Source organism: Mustela nivalis (genome assembly GCF_964662115.1).
Source record: "Mustela nivalis genome assembly, chromosome: 1".
NCBI lineage: Eukaryota > Metazoa > Chordata > Mammalia > Carnivora > Mustelidae > Mustela > Mustela nivalis.
In genome coordinates, this window is record NC_139020.1 from 147384276 (window position 1) to 147402995 (window position 18720).

Genomic DNA, 18720 nt, shown 5'->3' on the forward strand with positions numbered 1-18720 from the left:
GTAGTTGGCCTTAGCCCCTGTTGCTTTAAAACAAAACAAAACAAAGTCCTTCCTGTGTCTGACTCCCTGAAACCTGAGGCTGGCACAAAGGCAGCTCTTTCAAGTGGCAGCCCCACTGGCCACGTGACCGAGTCTTTGTGCCCAAGGACAAGCCAGGCCAGGGAAAACTGCCTCGGTTCAGTGTTGCCCAGCCCTTGGCCCTCTCCTCTGTCTCGGCTGCCTCCAGGCGCTTGGCTACCCCTCTTCCACCCAAACATCCGAGTTCCTGTTCCCAAAATAGCTACTCGGAGGAAACCAAGACTTGGGGCCTCCGCAGGGGTGAATTCTCCGCGCGGACGCGGCTGCAGGGGGCGTGGCTACCGCCGGCTGTCCAGCCGCCCCGGGGCTGCCTAGGGGTCCTCAGCGCGGCTCCTCGGGCTCCGCCCACCGAAACTTCTGTTTTTCCTGTAAGAGCGAGGCAGGCAGCTGTGCGAGTATCACAGCTTTCATTGCTTTTCCGTCCCTCAAGAAAGGCGCTTAGGCTTCCCGGCGTTTGACCTCCGGATGAACTGACCAGTAAGTCCTCCCCTGTTAGCAGGGACCGTGGCTTACCGAACCACAGAACAATGCACGCACCCCAGCTGGAACTTCCTGATCCCCACCTCCCACCTTCCCATCATACGAAGCAAAAGAAGCCCCCTGGGTTTGTTGCCAGGGAGAGTGGCTGGCCTCTTCCTGCTGGGGGATGGGTGCAGGGGGAGCCAGGAGGAGGGGCCAGTCCTGGGAGAGTCCAACCTGCCCTTTGGGTGATGAAGCCCCTGCAACTAGGCCCCTCCTCTTGATTTCCATTCCTGTCCTGTAAAGTGGAATGAGCCAATGCTCTAGGAAGTGGTTCTCGGCCTCAGGTGCACACTGGAGTCACCGGGGCAGCTCCTAAGAATCCTTTACCCTTGGGCCCTTGGACCTAGAAAATCAGCGTCTCTGGGAGATGGGACCAGGCCTTGGTGGTGTTTTAAAACTCCGCGTGTGGTTCCAGTGTGCAGCCAAGTTTGAGAACCTTCTCAAACTCTAACATATAAGAGCCACCGGGGATCTTGTTAAAAATCAATCAGTCAATCCGATTCCAGCAGGTTCCGGAGCTCTAACCAGGGATGCTGCCGCCACTGGTCCATAAAACACTTCTAGTCGTCAAGCTTTAGGAGACCTAGAGAGTCCCCAATAACAGCCTGGACTTCTCCGTGTTTGATTTGACAGGAGCAATGAGATGAGATGGAGAGTCAATAGACTTTCAGGCTACTAGGTCTGGAAGGGATTGGTGGGCTGGAAGCCACATCTCTGCATCTGGAAAATCTCTTCAGGAGAAGAGACAGTTGACAGGCAGTAGGAATGTGACTGAATTTGGGGTGGAGTGAAATATAAAGGTAAGCTTCAACTGTCCAAGTTCAGGATGAGAGGAATGGCAGGGTTAGGGGTCACCTCCGACAAGCCGGCTCAGCACCTGAGCCCAATGGTGGTGGCTCTCCTTTCAAAGCTAACCCAGCTGAGTGACATAAACCCTGGTGGAGACCATGAAAAGCCATCTGGCTGAGCGGGGTGATGGGGTCCCAGCCTACTTAAGAAACCAGAGGGATGAGGCAGAGGTGTCTGCTTGGCTCGGGTCTTAGCATCTCAGATAGCGCTGGTATGTTCTACTGACAACAGGGAAAGTCTCTTTGCTGCCTGTTCTGCTCTGCTTGGCTTAGGAAGTAAAAGTAGCATTAGAATCTTGTGAGAGCCACAGCATCCATAGCCTTCGAGCCTTCCCTAGCTCAACCCCTGAGTCAGGAGGGCTGGAGCAATAAGGTAGCTGGTGGGATTCAGGACTCCCCAAACTTCACTTTTTGTTGGTAAAACGGGGGTGAGGGGTGGGCAAAAGTGTCCACCTCACTGGATTATTGTGAGAATTATATAAGATAGTGTGTGTGAGAGCACATAGTACATGCTCAATAAATGCTAGCTTCTATAATAATGATTATTATAGGTATTATTATACTACCATAATAATGGTATTATTAATAATACAATTCATCTCATAGGATATGCAAACACCTATCATAATGCTTCACCTATAGGAGAGGGGCAATAAACACTTGTGAAATCTAAGCAGAAGCTAGGTAAGTTTTTCTTCTCTGCTCCCCTTCTTTTTTATACATCAGCTTTGAGTCAGTTTCCATCCTGTGCTGAGTCAGGCTTTTTGGCCTTAGTTGCAAACCTGCTCCCTAATCTCCATCCAGACGCACAGAGAAGGTTTGGAATGCACGTTTTTCCCTGAAGAAGTGTGGCCAGCAGTTCTGCCTCCTTTCCAGAGGAGAGGTCTGACTGGTGGGAGCCAGAGGAAGAGATAGACATGGGACGAGAACTCCTACAGAGATCCCACTAGTTAAGGGCTCAGTACCAGGCACTCTGCAGTTGCTCTCAGTCATTGCCAGCATCTTGTCTCCTTAATAACAAAGGAAGATGGAGGAAGGAGTCATCCCCATGCACCACATTCTTGCCGTCAGAGAATGGCTTTGGGAATCACTCCTTTATTGCTGGAAGTTTCTGCCTCTCTTAGGACTCAGAGGACTAAGTCCAGAGGGACTTCAACATTCATCAGTCTCATGATGTCCCCTTGAATTTAAATGCAGAGGGAGATGCTAGAGAGAGGCTAGGACCCAGGAAGAGCCACGTCCAGCCGTGTGACAACACAGAGCACAGCACCTGCAGTGTTCCTGCACAGTTACGTGTGTGCAGGAGGGATCTGCTTTCTGCCAAGCTCCAGCTCTGTCTGGCTCAAGACATTTTGGGGTGGGAGGCAGGGGCCAGACTTCTGGAGACCACAGAACCTCAAGTGAGGGAAGACATCTGAAGGGCAGCGAGCTTGGCCTTCGTTGTTAGAAGGGGGCCATACAGGACACAGAGTGGTGACTTTCCCCTGGGATTTGTCCCACCCAGCCCCGCAGAATCAGGTCAGTCCTAGAATACAGGGCACCATGAGTGAGAGGGAAAAGAGCTGTTCAGTGAGGGGTTGGGAGGTATTGGAGCCAGAGCAGCTCAGATCTGGCACTCCTGGGCTCCATGTGAGTTAGCAGCATGAGACACCCTCCTCTCCTCCATGGTGTATTTTGTCACATGGAGGTTCTAGCAATTTCTTTGGCTAGGCTGGCAGTTTCCAGTGTAGGGAGAAACACAGACTGGCAGGAGTGGAGATGGCCAGCAGGTGCAGCCATGCCCAGGATTGGTGGCAGTGACCCATGGGAGGGAAGGATGGAGGTGTCCACAGTGCATCAGTGTGCTCTCTGGATGCAAGAGCTGTGACCAGAGAAATCCCAGTGCTTAGTGAGACAGAAGGACAGAGGTGCCCTACAGAGGCAGCATTTGGAGCCAAAAGCCAGCAAAAGAGGCTGGGAGCCTGGGACACCATGTGGTAGTTGAGTGGACTTGGGCTTGAGCTCCCAGAGGACTCCCAGAAACACAGTACAGGAGGCTCTGCCAGGAGATGAAGACTTGCATTGGCTGGTGGTTAGTGGACTGACTACTGTCCAGGTCATCTGGGTTTAAACTTAGCTTGCCCAAGGAATGCTGGGATATCTGTCAGTATCCCATTATCAGTGGAATGAAGCCTACTTTGACACATCCTTTGAGCACTCGTATCTCTCTCTCTCCTCTCTGTCTGGGTTTTTGTCTATCTCTCTGTCTTTGTCTCTGTCCTTCCATCTCCATGTCTGTCTCTGTCTCTGTCTTATTCTCCCTGCCTCCATTCCCACAAAATGCATGACTCATTCTGGGCATTCAACAAATATTTTTTAACTCCACACTATGTAAAAATTCACACACGCAGAAGCAGCAGAATAAAATAAGGACCTCTCAGGTACCCATCACCCAGTTTCAGCAATCATGAACATTCTCCACTGCCCTCCCCGAGATTATTCTGAAGCAAGCTCAGACATCCTCCATAAATATTTCAGATGCCTCTAAACGATAAGCACTCTGTAAAAACCATAACCACGATCCCATAGCACACTCAGAAAAGCTAGCACTAATTCCTTAAATCAGTATCTAAATACAATCTAAATATAATCTAAATACAATCCTTAGGTCATGTTTGTTAATGTGTCATAACTCCCCCACATCCCTTTTAAACTCTAGTCAACAAATGTTTTTGGGCTGACCACATCTTTTCTGTTTCTGTGTGTCTTTCTGTTTTTCTATTTCTTGTTTTTCCACTTACCCTTCTGTCCACCAGTTTGGTTTCTTTCCATCTGTGTATGTCTGTTTCAATGTAACATTATTTCTGTGATTTTTTTTTTTCTCTGTGTATGACTTTATCTAAACCTTTCTCTCTCTGCCTCCTTCCCAAGCCCTGTCTGTCTCTGTCACATGCAAACACACCAAGCACACTCACACATAGGTTCATGCTCCCTGGGGTCAGCAAGGGAACCCTGCACACACCCTTGACTGAAAGTGTATGAATTTTGTATGAAGTTGGGGCTGAAGAATGAAAGAGATCTCTGGCCAAAATGTTAGTGTGGCTTCACTGAAGCACTTTCTGCTGTTTCATCCTGTGCACATTCCACGGGCTCCCTTCCAGTGGACTGAGCCCCCCTTCTGGTGACTTAGCCCCCTTTCCAGTGACTGAGCCCCTTCTGATGGACTGAGCCCCCTGCTTCTCATGAATGAGCTCCCTCCTTCAACAATATACATGAAGGAGGCCCCTAGGACCACAGCACATCATCAACGCGAAGGCTGAAGGGTGCTGCACAGATATACGTGGCGTGTGTTACTTTATCTGTTGTTCCAAATAAAACTTAAGACTCACCCATTGGTGAATTCCTAAAGCACTGTCTGAAAAGAAGCTGTAGAATGCTTGTTGGCCAAGCGCTGCTTTTCATCAATCACAGGGACAGTGTTCCGTTTTGAAAGAAATCTTTTACCGAGTCTTAAATTATTTGTTAGAGCTGGAGGCAACAAACCCAGGCTTTTCCCATTCTTTGTAGCAATGGATTTCTTTTTTTAATAAAATCTTACATAAAACCTGGAGATATAAAGTGAGTAAAAACAGAACTTGGTATGTGTGGGCCAGGGGGAGAAGGGAGAAAGCTATAGAAAATTTTAAAAAAAAAAAATTTTTTTTTTAAAAACTCAATCGAAGAAACTTATTTTCTAAAGGAGTAAACTGGGTTCCAGAGTGGGGGCCGTGACCCACGCAAGCCCAACAGCAGCCTCCAGCATCCCGTAAGTCCCTCTTGTCTTACTCCTTACAGACACATTCAGAATTTCAGGGAGGATCTGTGTCTCCGGGTTTTGTTTTTGTTTTTTGTTTTTGTTTTTGTTTTTGTTTTTTTCCCAAGTAGTTATTTTGGCAAATGTACTAAACTGAGCAGTGATCTGGGAGATTTCATGACCCAGACATCACTCGAGCTGTGGCTTTTTTCTTTCCTGGGACAAAACCTGTTGGATGACTCTTAAGCAAATGACTAAAGGCAGAATGACTTGAGAGTCTGGTCACCAAGGTCAGGATTGTAGAATGTGAGGCTGCCTCTTATGGGAGTGGCCCTGTGCTTGGGGGCAGATGAATCCTAGTGTTTGGCTAACAGAGCTGGAGAGCCAAGCAGTGACCCTCCTTGATGAAGAACACTTGCTATGAACCAGTGTGAAATGGAATTACAGAGTAGGGGGAAGGAGCCTGCGGGATGAGAGGTGCCTTAGCTGTCTGGGTCCCAGCTGCCATGTAGGAACTTAGAGAAGCCATGGACAGCATAACTGTGACTCTAGAAGAAACTGGAAGTTCTTACTTGCTGGATGTGTGCGCCTCCAGTAGCAGCTGATAGCAAAAGCTGCCAGTCTCCTATAAATACAGAGAACAAACTGATGGCTGTCAGAGAGAAGGGACATGGGGACATGGGCAAAATGAGTGAAGGGGATGGGTGATACAGGCTTCCAGAAATGGAATGACTAAGTCCTGGGAATTAAAGGCACAGAGTAGGGGTGCCTGGATGGCTCAGTTGTTAAGTGTTTGCCTTTGGCTTGGGTCGTGGTCCCAGGGTCTGGGATCGAGCCCTGCATCCAGCTCCCTGCCCAGCCAAAGCTTGCTTCTCCCTCTCCCACTCCCCTTGCTTGTGTTCCCTCTCTCACTGTGTCTTTCTCTGTCAAATAAATAAAACCTTAAAAAAATAATAATAAAGGCCCAGCGTAGGGAATATAGTCAATGACACTGTAATAGCGCTGTATGGTGACAGATGGGAGCTACACTGTGGGAGCACAGCAGAACATATAGGCTTGTCAATTCACCATGTTGAACACCTGAAACTAATGTGACTTTGTGTGTCAACTAGACTGAAATTTTTTTTAAAAGCTGCTGTTCTCTCAGTTCACAATGAAGGTTGATTATGAGTAAGCTCAGTAGAGAATTGTGTTATTCTGTATAGCTTAGAGACTTGAAAATGTGCCTGACTGCTACTCATCTTGGAAGACCAGTGAGGCATACTAGAAAATACCTGAGTCTCGGCATGGGAACACAGAGTGTAAACTCCGGCTCCACCACTTTCTAGCTGAGTAATTCTGGAGCGTCACCTTGCCCACTGGGCTTTGGTTTCCTCATCTCCGAATCAGGATAATGCCACCTTGCTAGCTCACAATGTGCTTCATGTTGCGTATCTCTCAACAACTTTGCCAAGCCGGTATTGGAAACCTCACTTTACCAAAAAGGAAACCATACCCCAAGAGGAGGCACCTGCAGCCCCATACATCCAGTAACAGCCCCATTTGAACAGGTTCCTACTGGGTTCCTGGGCCGTGTGTTTTCCATCACCCCTACTGCTTCCTATCTAATCTGCTGTTGGACAAATGAGAACACAGCAGCTAAGAAACACTGCATTCTAAAACAGCCAAGATTCAAATTTATGGAGAAAGAAAGTAGACTAGTAGTTGCCCCAGGCCAGGGTAGGAACAGAGATGAAGTGTAAATTAGCAGAAGAGATCATATTGGGGGAGGGTGTAGATGCTGCACTAACTACTGAGTCATGGCGATGGTTGCACAACTCTAAATTTCCTAAAAAGCACCGAATTGGATACTTGTGAATTTTTATATAAAACGTACCTCAATAAAGCTGTTAACAAAAAGCCGAGATTATAAAACACTTGTATTCTAGACAGAATTGTCTGTTTTACCAAGCATATCTGGAAGCAGTTAGTATTAGTTTATTTCCTTTAAAAGGTATTTCTTATAATTACTGATTTGAAAAAGTAGTGACATGCTAGTGACACGGTTAATATCTGCTTTGTTTTGTTCTTCTCGCTCTGAGACCATGGGCTGGCCACGTGGTCAGTCAGCACTGGAAGTAACTAACACAGGTAAGCATCATGGGCTTTCACAGCTGGCAGGGTGCCGATTGCTCTTAGAGACCTGGAAACCCCTCTATACCTACCCTTAGAGGGAGGCTAGTTAGCATGCAAGGTATAGCAACAATCAGCCATCCTGAAGGAGAGCACCTACAAGCCTAAACCAAGGCAGTTAGCATTTTTATTCCCACTTGGACCCACTAAGCCCCCTGGACCTCAGCCGCATGTCCCCAGTCTGGCTGGACAAATCCTGGCCTTTCGGAAAATGGCATGAGGTAACATGAGGGAGAGTTCTCTCACCAATTCTTGGCTACAAAGGGAAAAGAGAGGAAAATTCCAGCAAGGTTGTATTTTCAGAAAGGGTGGTGTCTGCGGGACTGTGAATGTGGAGTTTATAGTTAAGTGTTTTGTGAGGTGGGCAGTGCTAGTCCTCCATCTGATTTGAAAGTTGAATTGCTGTTGTTTAAAGGAAGTGCTCTTTGTGGTTTGGTGACACTCGTACATTTCTCAGATTAGTGTGGCCACACATTGGCAGTAGGTGGTGCCTGGGTGGGAAAGAGCCAGTTTACATGTTGATATGCAGGATGGGACCTATTAAGGGCTTTGTATCCTCCCATGCTGTGTGCAGAACCAGCAGGGGTTGGTAAGAAAGAGAAAAGATACCTCAGAGGGGTTGGGGGCCCCCTTGTACCAGCATCTTTGCTGGGCTCAGGGGAAGCAGGGAGCAAGGATTTGAGTGCAAGCAGCTCATCATTTGGAGCCCATCTCAGAAAGCATCAGTAGGAAAGTAGGGAGTGAGGCAAAATAGGGCAGACCAAGAAAGGCATTTTCATAAACAACCTCCCAAGGCTTTAAGGGAGGAAGCTCTAGGAGACTATAGAATAAAGTCTCAGCCTTGTGTGCACATTGAAACATATTGCTGGGCTCCCAACCTCAGAGTTTCTGATTCAGTAGGTCCAAAGTGTGTAGGACCTGAAAGTTTGCATTCCTAATAAGTCCCCAGGTGATGCTGAATGCTGTTGTCCTGGCATGGTACTTTGAGGAGTGAAGAAGATGATTCGGATGGTCAGACCCAGGGGTGAGGAGTTGGGATATTTATGTACCAATTCCCATCTCGTGTTGTGGAAGGCTGCTCCTGGAATGGTTAACTGCCTGGTACCCTGTGTACCAGCAGGCCCTGCAGCCAGGGAAGGTTTTCAGGCTGAGAGTAACAAGTGCTTGCTATAAAGCAAAGCTATAAGGTTATGTGGGAACAGAGTACAGGGGCACCAAGAAGGCCAGCCACACTGCCTGCAGGAACAGAGTATCTCTGCATTAACTATCAGAGTCCTCTGTATCTGATGGAAAAAGTATTACAGCATAGTGCCACAAAAAAGGGTTAGTGCCCCAGCTGCTTTAATATCCATAGCAGTGTGACCTTAACTAGATCTCTTACCTTCTCTGGGCCCCACCCCAACTGGAAGGCCCCACCTGTCTCAAAAATTCCTGGATTCTCTGATTACTAGATCCAAGTGACCATGCTCAACCACAGCCTGTGAAAACATTCGGCCCCAAGAGAGTTCCAGGAAAGCACATTTACATCTATCACCCCTGCCCAGCATCCTTCCCCAAGGATTCAAATTTTGTCCAAGCAGGTGCTGCCCCCAGACTGTGAGGCAATACACTCCAAAGCTTGAGGCTTCCTAGGGTAGGCATCCTGTGTGGTTCCTACAGGTCCCTGGTCCCCAGGCACCAGGCTCACTGCCTTCCCTTCGCATCCTTGGCAGGTGTATCAAGCATTAATAAGATACTTCATGTCAGTCAAAGAAGACTATAAGACTATGTATTTTCTTTTAATGAGTTGTGCAGTTAAAATAATAAACTGCTTAATCTTTTCATTTGGGGTAGAATGATGTATTATGGCAGACTCGATTGCTCCCCCACTTCCTTCCCTTTCCCTGGATAGCCTGGCAATGACACTACCTGGTCGTTGCCCTTGCTGGGCACCTGAGTGTAAAAGGCAAGCCTGCAATTCCCCAGAGAACTAGAAAAAAGAGGATAGTCTTGGCTTCCCAGTGTCAAGGAAGCTCAAGGCACCTGCAACCAGTGCAAACCACTTAGATTCAGATAGGCTAACAGAGTGGACATCTACAACTTTTGTCTTCCAAGCAGTCAGATTCCCTTTTGTCAGAAACAGCTCCTCAGTTCTCCATGGAAATCCACACTTCTCCATTCATAATCCCAGTGGTTCAGGATGTTAACATCTACCTTGTCCCAGATGGGCCTAATCAGCCTATTTCACCTCACCCTGATCTAGTGAGGGTCAGTCCAGTGGTAGCCAGTGAGGATGCCAGTCCATTAAGGGATCTCCTGCTCCAAATGTCAGGAAGTTCCAGGACCAAGATTCTGGGTCTGTTCACAATTCCCTGACTTAGATAGAAAGCATAATAAAACATAATGGTACCAAAAAAATTGCTAGTGCTGAGCTTCTCTTGCACTCATAGCTTTGTGACCTCAAATCTCACCTTCTCTGGGCCCTTAGCTCAAAGAATTCCATGACTCCACCTGTCTTGAAAATTCCCTGATTCTCTGTCCAGAAAAGCCCTGTAACTTGACAACTAGATCCATGTTACCATGTTCAACCACTGCCTGTGAAACATTTACTTAGTACTGTATCTGGGAGGGCCACATCATCACTGTGCTTAACTCCTGAAAACCCAGAGTGGCTTAGGAAAGTCTCATAGCAACTTTTTCCATCATCAACATTCCCCTTGCATTCCTGGATATGAAATCTCATGCTACCATAAATACCCATTACTATTTGACCTGGCTTCAAGTCGTATGATTGGGGACACACACAGTAGTAAGACCTTAAAAAATATTTCAATGAATCACTACAGGTTAAGAACTTCACTGACTATCTTTTCAAGAGGAGGGTAGAGCACTGAAGGATTTTGCCGTGCTCATCTCCCTGCAAGGACTATCTCTCCTGCTCCCCTAAGCAGCATTCTCCCTTCATCCAACCTTCAAGGTTCACCCCTTTCTGAAGAACCCCTGGGCCCTCCCAGGCACAGCCAGGTGCTTTCTCTATTGGAGTTCTTCTTCCTTCCTTCAAGAGTCCAGAGAATGAGTAGGAGGCCTAGGTTGGAAGACCAAACCTTCATGGTCAGCCATGACCCCGCCACCATCTTTGTGTTTCCATGGTCTCAAGGAAGAATTGACTTACTCCAGGAAATGTGTGTGAACTTGGACAGGCATGGGTGTGATTCCTCTTGCTAGGAGATCTGAAACAGGGTGCCTAAAGACCTTCTCACACAGTCCCAGGGTTAGGAAAGAAGAACAAGTGGGGAACCTGCTTCTCATAAAAGTATCTATTGTTTATATTCTCTTGTTGGGATGGGGGAGTTACTTTGTCCTGCCTGCCCCATGGGAGTGGCTGAAAGCTCCTTGCCTGACCCCTGACCTGCTGCCAAATTTTCTTGGACCTCCTGAGTTTTGTGATGACTGATCTTAGAGCCAGGTCACCCTGGTCTACTTTCTGTCCTTTCAAACAAGTATGGAAGAAAACATCCCAGTCACACTTCCTTCTTCAAATATGAATCAAGCTAACCATATGGAGTACAGATGTATAGCAGGTTTGGATATTTTTTATCCAAGTTCTAATTGATTTCAAATCCTAATTAAGGAGTAACTAATAAATGGACAATGAAGGACCCTCAAAATCACTTTTTCCGTCTTATAATTTGACCTTCAGTCTCTTTTCTCTAAGCCTTGAAAAGATCTGATATGTTCATGTGAAACTGATTTTGCCTATTCAGTAATGATATGTTCCTCCCTTTTGTCTTTGGTAGCCCACTATCCCAACCTCATTTTCCCATATTTAATGTCTTCTCCATCAGTCTTGCTCCCATGATAGATGTCAAAGACACCATGCAGGTAGGGCATAGGCAGGTAGTCTAGGCTTGGAACTAGCTCAATCTCACCCACATTCCCAAGACTCACAGTTGAAAATTAGTGACCCGAAGAAGCAAGGAAAAAGAGAAATCCTCCTGTTGCTAATGGGAGCACTGTCATCATAACATCCAGAGTTCAGTGGTCAACTCAGTGGCATCCACACCAGTCTGCATCTGTGGCACAACTGTGGTTCTGTCAATACAGCCTCCCTCTGTCCACTTCCAACCCCCAAACCTCATTCTCCAGATATCCCAGGGATACCACAAGCTGCCCAATATCCTTTCGGTGAATTCTTCTCTCTGACTGCATCATCCAGTCAACTCACATGCAACAAAGAACCCCAGTCATGATTCTACTACCTGCTTTCTGCTCTTGTCTCCCTCAACAGAAACCTGCTTCTGTCTGTTGCTGGCATAGCCTTTGATGGCCTGGCCCATCCCTTCTAAGATATCCAAGCATCTCCTCTGAGGACCCTCCATCCCCTGAGGGGTCTCACCCCACACTGTACTATAAGCATTTACCTGCCTGGGCTTTGTTTTGTTTTGTTTTCTGCTGCAAATATCACCCAAGCAAGTCAGAGATGAAAGAAGGATGCTCCTTGGCCTATGCTGATCCCTTTAAGACTTTCTCTGTGGGGCTGGTTCAGAGAGACAGGTAGGCATTTGCCTCAAGGTCTGTGGAGTCACCTGTACTGTTTAGCAAATCAAAGGGAAGTGGTGGTGGCTTGGTGTACAGAACTAGGAAATTTGCCTGGAGGCTTTGCATCATTACTGGCAACTCAAGAGTCTTTTACCCAGGGGCACCTGGGTGGCTCAGTGGGTTAAGCCGCTGCCTTCGGCTCAGGTCATGATCTCAGGGTCCTGGGATTGAGCCCCACATCGGGCTCTCCGCTCAGCAGGGAGCCTGCTTCCTCCCCTCTCTCTCTGCCTGCCTCTCTGACTACATGTGACACCTCTCTCTCTCTCTCTCTCTGTCAAATAAATAAAAAATATCTTTAAAAAAAAAAAAGTCTTTTACCCAAAGATGTCTCAAGAGACCTTCTCATCATACTTGGGGGGCAAATTAAGGCCTACCAGGAAAGTGGTTTACTCTGAGTCACATGTCAGATTAGCAGCTGCTAATACTGATACCTAGTAACCCTCAACCCAACTGGTCAAATATATGTAATAGCCTACAAGGCTTTCTTCCACTTCACATCTTTATTTTTTCAAATACTTTATTTTTCCTCATTTAAGCAGATCGGCCAATTAAGTTCTCTTCTACAGAGCCAAATATGTATATCTTCATAAAAATACAAGATGGGATTGGGAGGGAGACAAACCATAAGTGACTCTTAATCTCACAAAACAAACTGAGGGTTGCTGGGGGGAGGGGGGTTGGGAGAAGGGGGTGGGATTATGGACATTGGGGAGGGTATGTGCTTTGGTGAGTGCTGTGAAGTGTGTAAACCTGGTGATTCACAGACCTGTACCCCTGGGGATAAAAATAAATGTTTATAAAAAATAAAAAATTAAATTAAATTTTAAAAAAAAATAGTTTTTGAATTTAAAAATGTAGCAGGGGTGATTACACATGATTTTTTTTTCCAACCTTTGCTTATTTGTCTAGGGCCTGACCAAAGCTTAAATTTTTCAAATGAAAGGATCTTTGTATCAGTCAAGATTGTTCAGAGAAACAGAACCAATGGGATAATTTAGTGGGTAGATAGATGGATAGATAGATGGATGGACGGATAGATAGATAGATAGATAGATAGACAGACAGGAGAGGAGAATTACTATAGGAATTGGCTCATGCAGTTATGGATACCAAAAAGTCCCATAACCTTCCATCTGTAAGCTGGACAACTAAGAAAACCAGTGGCACAATTCAGCCTGACTCTGAAAGCCTGATGCCTGGGAAGCTGATGGTATAAGTCCCCGAGTCTGAAGGCCCAAGAACCAGATGCTGTGATGTCCAAGGGCAAGAGAAGATGGATGTCCTAGCTCAAGAAGAAAGAGGAACTCACCTCTCCATTGGCCTTTTTGTTCCTTTCAGGCCCCCGATGGATTGGATGTTGCTGCCCACATTGGTGAGGGCCAGTTTCTCCATTCAGTCTACTGAATCAGATGTTACTGTCTTCCAGAAACACCTTCACAGACACATCCAATGATAATGTATCACCAGCCATGTAGGCATCTCTTAGGCCAGTCAAAATGACACATTAAATTAACCATCACAAGTCTACTACTTGTCACTTTGGCACCTATATCTGTGTCCTTAAACCATACTTCATATCTTTAAGACAATTGCAAGGTTATAAATCTGTTTAACATGACTCTGTCTGTCAAATAAATAAATAAAATCTTAAAAAAAAAATCTGTTTAACATGATACAACTATTCTGCATACAACTGAAAAACCTTTCCCTGAAAAAGGAGGTAAACTCCTTGAGTGCACTTTACCCTTCTCCTTAATATCCTGTACCTTACATATTATGATGTAAAATTAACAATATTTAAATATTGATATAAAGACAATACATCTTACGTGATAAGAAAATAAGGGAAGAAAGAAAACAAAAATATTTACTTAATATATGTACATAAACACACAAACACTCATAAAACAAGGAAGAAATAGTGATAACAATTACAGCCTTGTTTCTATAACTAGTCACGTCATCATGACTAAGACTTATGACTACCTTCTTCTACTATCCATTCTGTATCCCTTTTGCCTTCAGCAAGCACCTTCACTGGTAATGCTTCTTTACCTGGTGAAGTGACCCAAGCCCATTTTTGAAGAGTCTCTCCCATTATTAGTCCTGTCTGGATGAGGTCATTATACTTTTCCATTGACCTTAATCACAAGGCATGGTGATTCTAAGAGATGCCTTGAGGGATCTCCTGTATTCCAGACATACTCTTCCATTCTCCATGGTAGAAAACCAGTCCGATTTCCCCTTGTGTGTAAGGATCAAGCACCCCAGCCAACATAGCAATTCCCTTCTTTGTCAGGTGTTTCAGAAGCCTGTGCACCCCAAAATGGCCTGATGGCCATCTCAAGTTCCAGTTCAGTGGAAACCCTGTGTCTGCTGGTGGCACCATTGCTCCTTCAGGAACTAAGACCTCTAGGCCAGCAGAATGTAAAGTCATGAAAACAGAAAGCAAAAATTTTCTGGTGTGTCCCTAGGGATAATAGTGAGTTGTGCCACTTCCATTTCTACCCCTTGATTCCTGGACCTGTGAAACCTTGCTGTGGGTGAAACAGCACCAGATTTTGGATGCTGATTCAGACCATATATACCTTCTGGAAAACTTTGCTCCAGCCCTACCTAGCTGGTGCTGTAAATGTGTCTTCAAAAGGCCATTCTACCATTCTATCAAGCCAGCCACTTCATGATGATGGGAAACATAGCAATACCAGTGAATTCCATGAGTGTGGGCCAGTTGCTGCACTTCTTTTGCTTTGAAGTGAATTCTTTGGTCTGAAGCAATGTTGTGTGAAATGCTGTGATGGTGGATAAGGCAATCTATAAGTGCGTGAGTGGGAGTTTTGGCAGAAGCATTGAATACAAGGAAGGGAAATTTGTATCCAGAATAAGCGTCTATATCAGTAAGGACAAAATGCTATCCCTTTCATGATGAAATTGGTCCAACATAATCAAATTTTTTATTTTTTGTCTTTCAGCCCAATTACCTTGGAGGTGGGAAGAGTGTCCATCAGCCAAAGTTGTTAACCTTTATGAGTTGTTTTCTGTTTTGTTTTTTATTTTCTTTTTGGAACACTATAAGCAATACTTCAATATCTACAATCCACTGTCAAGTAAGAAAAGCTAAAAGCAGAGACATTTATTAGCTCAATTTTTACACAAAAAAATGCACCAAAAATGCATATATGTTTATGTATCTGCACCAGTTTATATGACCTAGAGAAGTATGTGGAAGGAAACGACAAGTTGGCCAATAGTTGTTATTGGATAGAATTAGGTTTCATTGTGAGTAACAGAGACTAGGAAAAAAAGTGATTTAAGATAGAAGCTCTTTCTCCCATATGTGTAAAAGGAACCTGGAGGTAGACTGTCCAATATGATAGCTCTACAAGGTCACCAGAAACAGACACAGCTTCTGGATCCCTCCTCCACTGTCCCATGGTATGGCCCTTGTCCTCATGGTCCAAGATAATTGCTGAAACTCCAGCCATCATATACAAGAGAGCAGGAAGGAGAAAGGAAAGGGAAAGAAAAGCTTACTTTTAAAGGAGGCCTCTGAGAAGTTTCTCTCACATGACAATTCCACTTACATCTTATTGGTCAGAATCTAGATATATGACCACACATGGTTGCAAAGGAAGCTGGGAAATGTAATCTTTTAGCTAGGGAACAATGTAATACCTAAAATCTAAGGTTTGTTAAACTGAGATGATCAGGCAGAATGGATACTGATTAGCCTTCAGCAGTCTCTCCAAACAGCTAATTTGAGGATAAGGAAGTGAGGTTATCAGAAAGGAGGGGATGGAAGGGCATGCAGATAGAAATGGTTACATGTGTATATGTGTATATGTAACTTTGTATTATTTCACTAGCTACAGTGAGTTAGTTTTTAAAAAGTAACTTTTGGAAGAATTTAAATACATTTTTAATAAGCATGATAAGGGAAATTTCCCCGTAAGTCTTCATATAAAATACACGGAACAGACTAATGAACAAGCAGCTTCATCAGTTTTGTTTTGTTTTGTTTTGTTTTGTTTTGTTTTGTTTTGTTTTTTTAAGAAAAGAGGGCCAAAATGAGACACCATGGTGGATAATGTAAGGTCCCTGTGCGGGTCTTTCATCGAGGCACAAATGCATACCAGCGAGGAGAAGGTCTGAAGGGAGCTGGAGTCTGGAGCAGAAGCAGAATGCAGGGAGGAAAAGATGGCTGCTCGGAATCCGAACTCAAGACTCTTAGGACCTGTCGAGCTTGACCAGGGCAGAAGCAGTCCTTTAAGAACCCACCTGAAGAATATGAGGTGGGCCTTCTTGGACTTGAGAAAATTGTGGTACCAGGTGCAGAGTCTATCCCCAAACTCAGCCATGTTCCAGAGAAAACAAGGTATACTGGCATGTTCCATCCAATTTCCGGGGCATGGAACCCCGATTAGAACTCAAGCAGCCCCTTTCCCGGGAAGAGCTCTGCTCCCTATTTCGTCCTACAACGCTTTTCCCTCACAACCCCATCATCTTGCTATGAGGAGAAGCAAGAATTCATTCTTTCTTGGGTTCTAATTCTTGGAATTTGGACCCCTGTCAGGGTGTGGGGGTTCTAAAGTGGGGATACCAGTCAACTGCTTTTCTCCTGCAAGTTCCTGTTTAGGCACTTGGTTCCCCAAAGCAAAAAATGGTACAGAGTATCCTGGGTATCCAGAAACAACCCTGTATTAATTTCCCAGTGTTGCCATAATAAAACGTCACACACTGGGTACTCAAAACGATAGAAACAAATTCTTCCAAAATCTTGGATCCAAGGTGCCAGCCAGGCCATGCTCCATGAGATTGGATAGACTCCTTCATTGTCCCTTCCATCTTCTGGTGGTGGCATTCAGACCCTGGCTTCCTCTCCTTTGCAGCTCTATCATTCCAGCTTTTGCCTCTGTCATCATGTGGTGTTCTTCCTGTGTGTCTGTCTTCTCCTCTCTTGTAAGGATACTGTTCATAGTGGACTAAGGCCTGTCCACCTCTAACATGTCCTCTTTTAATTTACGTATAAGTGCATTTGCAAAGACCTTAGTCCGTGCTGGGCTTAGGAATTCAACATTTTGGGGTGGAGGGACAAACCCCTTCAGGGTCTTTCTTAGAATCTCTCAAGGCCCTCAGCACATCAACCAGGCTGTGGCCACCAAGAGGATCACATTTGAAAGGAGACCACTATGGACATGATTGTAAATAAAAATACTTTTTGAAGATAGATTTTAATGATAAAGAAAAAAAAAAGGAAAATAGAGTCCTCCAAGGTGTCCCCCACTCCCAAGCATGGGGGCCCAGGACAGTCAGCCAGGGGTGGGCCTGACCTCTTCCTCATGGTTGTGAAAGCAGCAGCAATGGCCTTTCTCCTTTCTGTGAACAGAGTGCCTCTAGCTGTCTTGAAACAGATATTGCTACCACCCCCTCACTGCTAGACCTGGAAACCCTGGGGGTGAGAAGGAGATGAGATTAGATCATGGGATGAGGGGATTCTGCCACACACCACAGCATGTAAGATTATGGGCCAGAGCAATAGCCTCCCATGTCCAACATTGCAGGCAGTTGCTAAATAAAACTATCAGCATGGGTTTGCTCCTAGCCCAGCCCTGACACTTGGCCTTGATTTCCTTGTCTTCCAAATAAAGGGGTTTGATGTCTAAGATCCCTTCCAAACTCAACAGTTCTGAGTTCAGAGTGAAACCAGAAGTCTCTTGGAGGGTGTCTTAGCTGGGTTCCCCTAGAAGCAGAGCCTGAGACAGGGATTCCGCACATGGGAGGAAGGGAAGCAAGACAAAGGAAGGGGAGGGGCAAACATACCTGGTCTCAAGTAAGTCTAGCCTTGGCCTGAAATTAATGTGGGCTCTGAAGCAGAAATCCTATGATTTCTAGCAGCCTAGAGACAGCTAAGGGCATTGTACCTTTTTATCAGTAAACCAGTCTCTATGGGCTGCTTTGGGTGGGAATATTTATAACTCCTAGGCAAGGTAAGCTCTGTGGGTTATTCTCCAAAGGAGAGGGGCTGCTGTGAGCTGTAGCAGCCCCTCAAAGCAGCTGGGGAAGGGGTGAACCACAACCACCAATGCCTAGGGAAATACAAACATTAATTCTCTCAGACCTCTACACAGGAAAGACTTGCTAAGAACAGAAGCAAGATGCTGCTTTCTGTAAAGCCCTCACCATTCATTCAACTAATGTTATTGAATGAATACCTGCTACCTGCCAGCCACTGTTCTGGGTATTTGAACATAAGGCTTAGCATCCAAAAAAATCACACCAAATATTCTGATTATGGTCTCCCCCTCAAGAAGGGCTAGATCTCTTCTCCAGGAGACCCTGCCTAAAGGAGAGCTACCAGCCGACAGCAGCAGACATCCTCTGGGCTGGGGAAGATGAGAGGAGGAGCAGCACAGGCTGGCAAGTGTTTGGTTTTGAAAAGCCTATGGCATATTCAAACACAGATACAGTAGCCACACTTGGAGGTGAGTCTGGCCCCACTCTCCAGGAGTTTCTGGCTGGGATGCTTGCTGTGCAGCCGACTGTAGCCTCCATATGTTTGAGTAACTTCCACTTGGCAGGTGGAGAGTGAATATTTGTTGGTCAGGCAGTCCTTTCTCTTCAAAATCCACTTGCTTTCCCCTTTACTTTTTAACGTGTCTGTGCTCATCTCTGCAGCCCTATTTCTGTGGGATCCTCTCCCAAGGGCCAGGGCATTCACACTGAGCCAGCCCAGGATCAGCTTCCACACCC

General features: G+C 45.7%; 1 long non-coding RNA gene across 1 annotated transcript; it reads left to right on the forward strand.

Annotated features, from left to right (window-relative positions):
- The first annotated feature begins 346 nt into the window (after nucleotides 1–346).
- Nucleotides 347–13574, forward strand: LOC309855579. Its single transcript, XR_014306874.1, has 3 exons — nucleotides 347–555; nucleotides 1234–1400; nucleotides 13309–13574. It is a non-coding gene; the product is annotated as an uncharacterized lncRNA (long non-coding RNA).
- Nucleotides 13575–18720: the final 5146 nt, after the last annotated feature.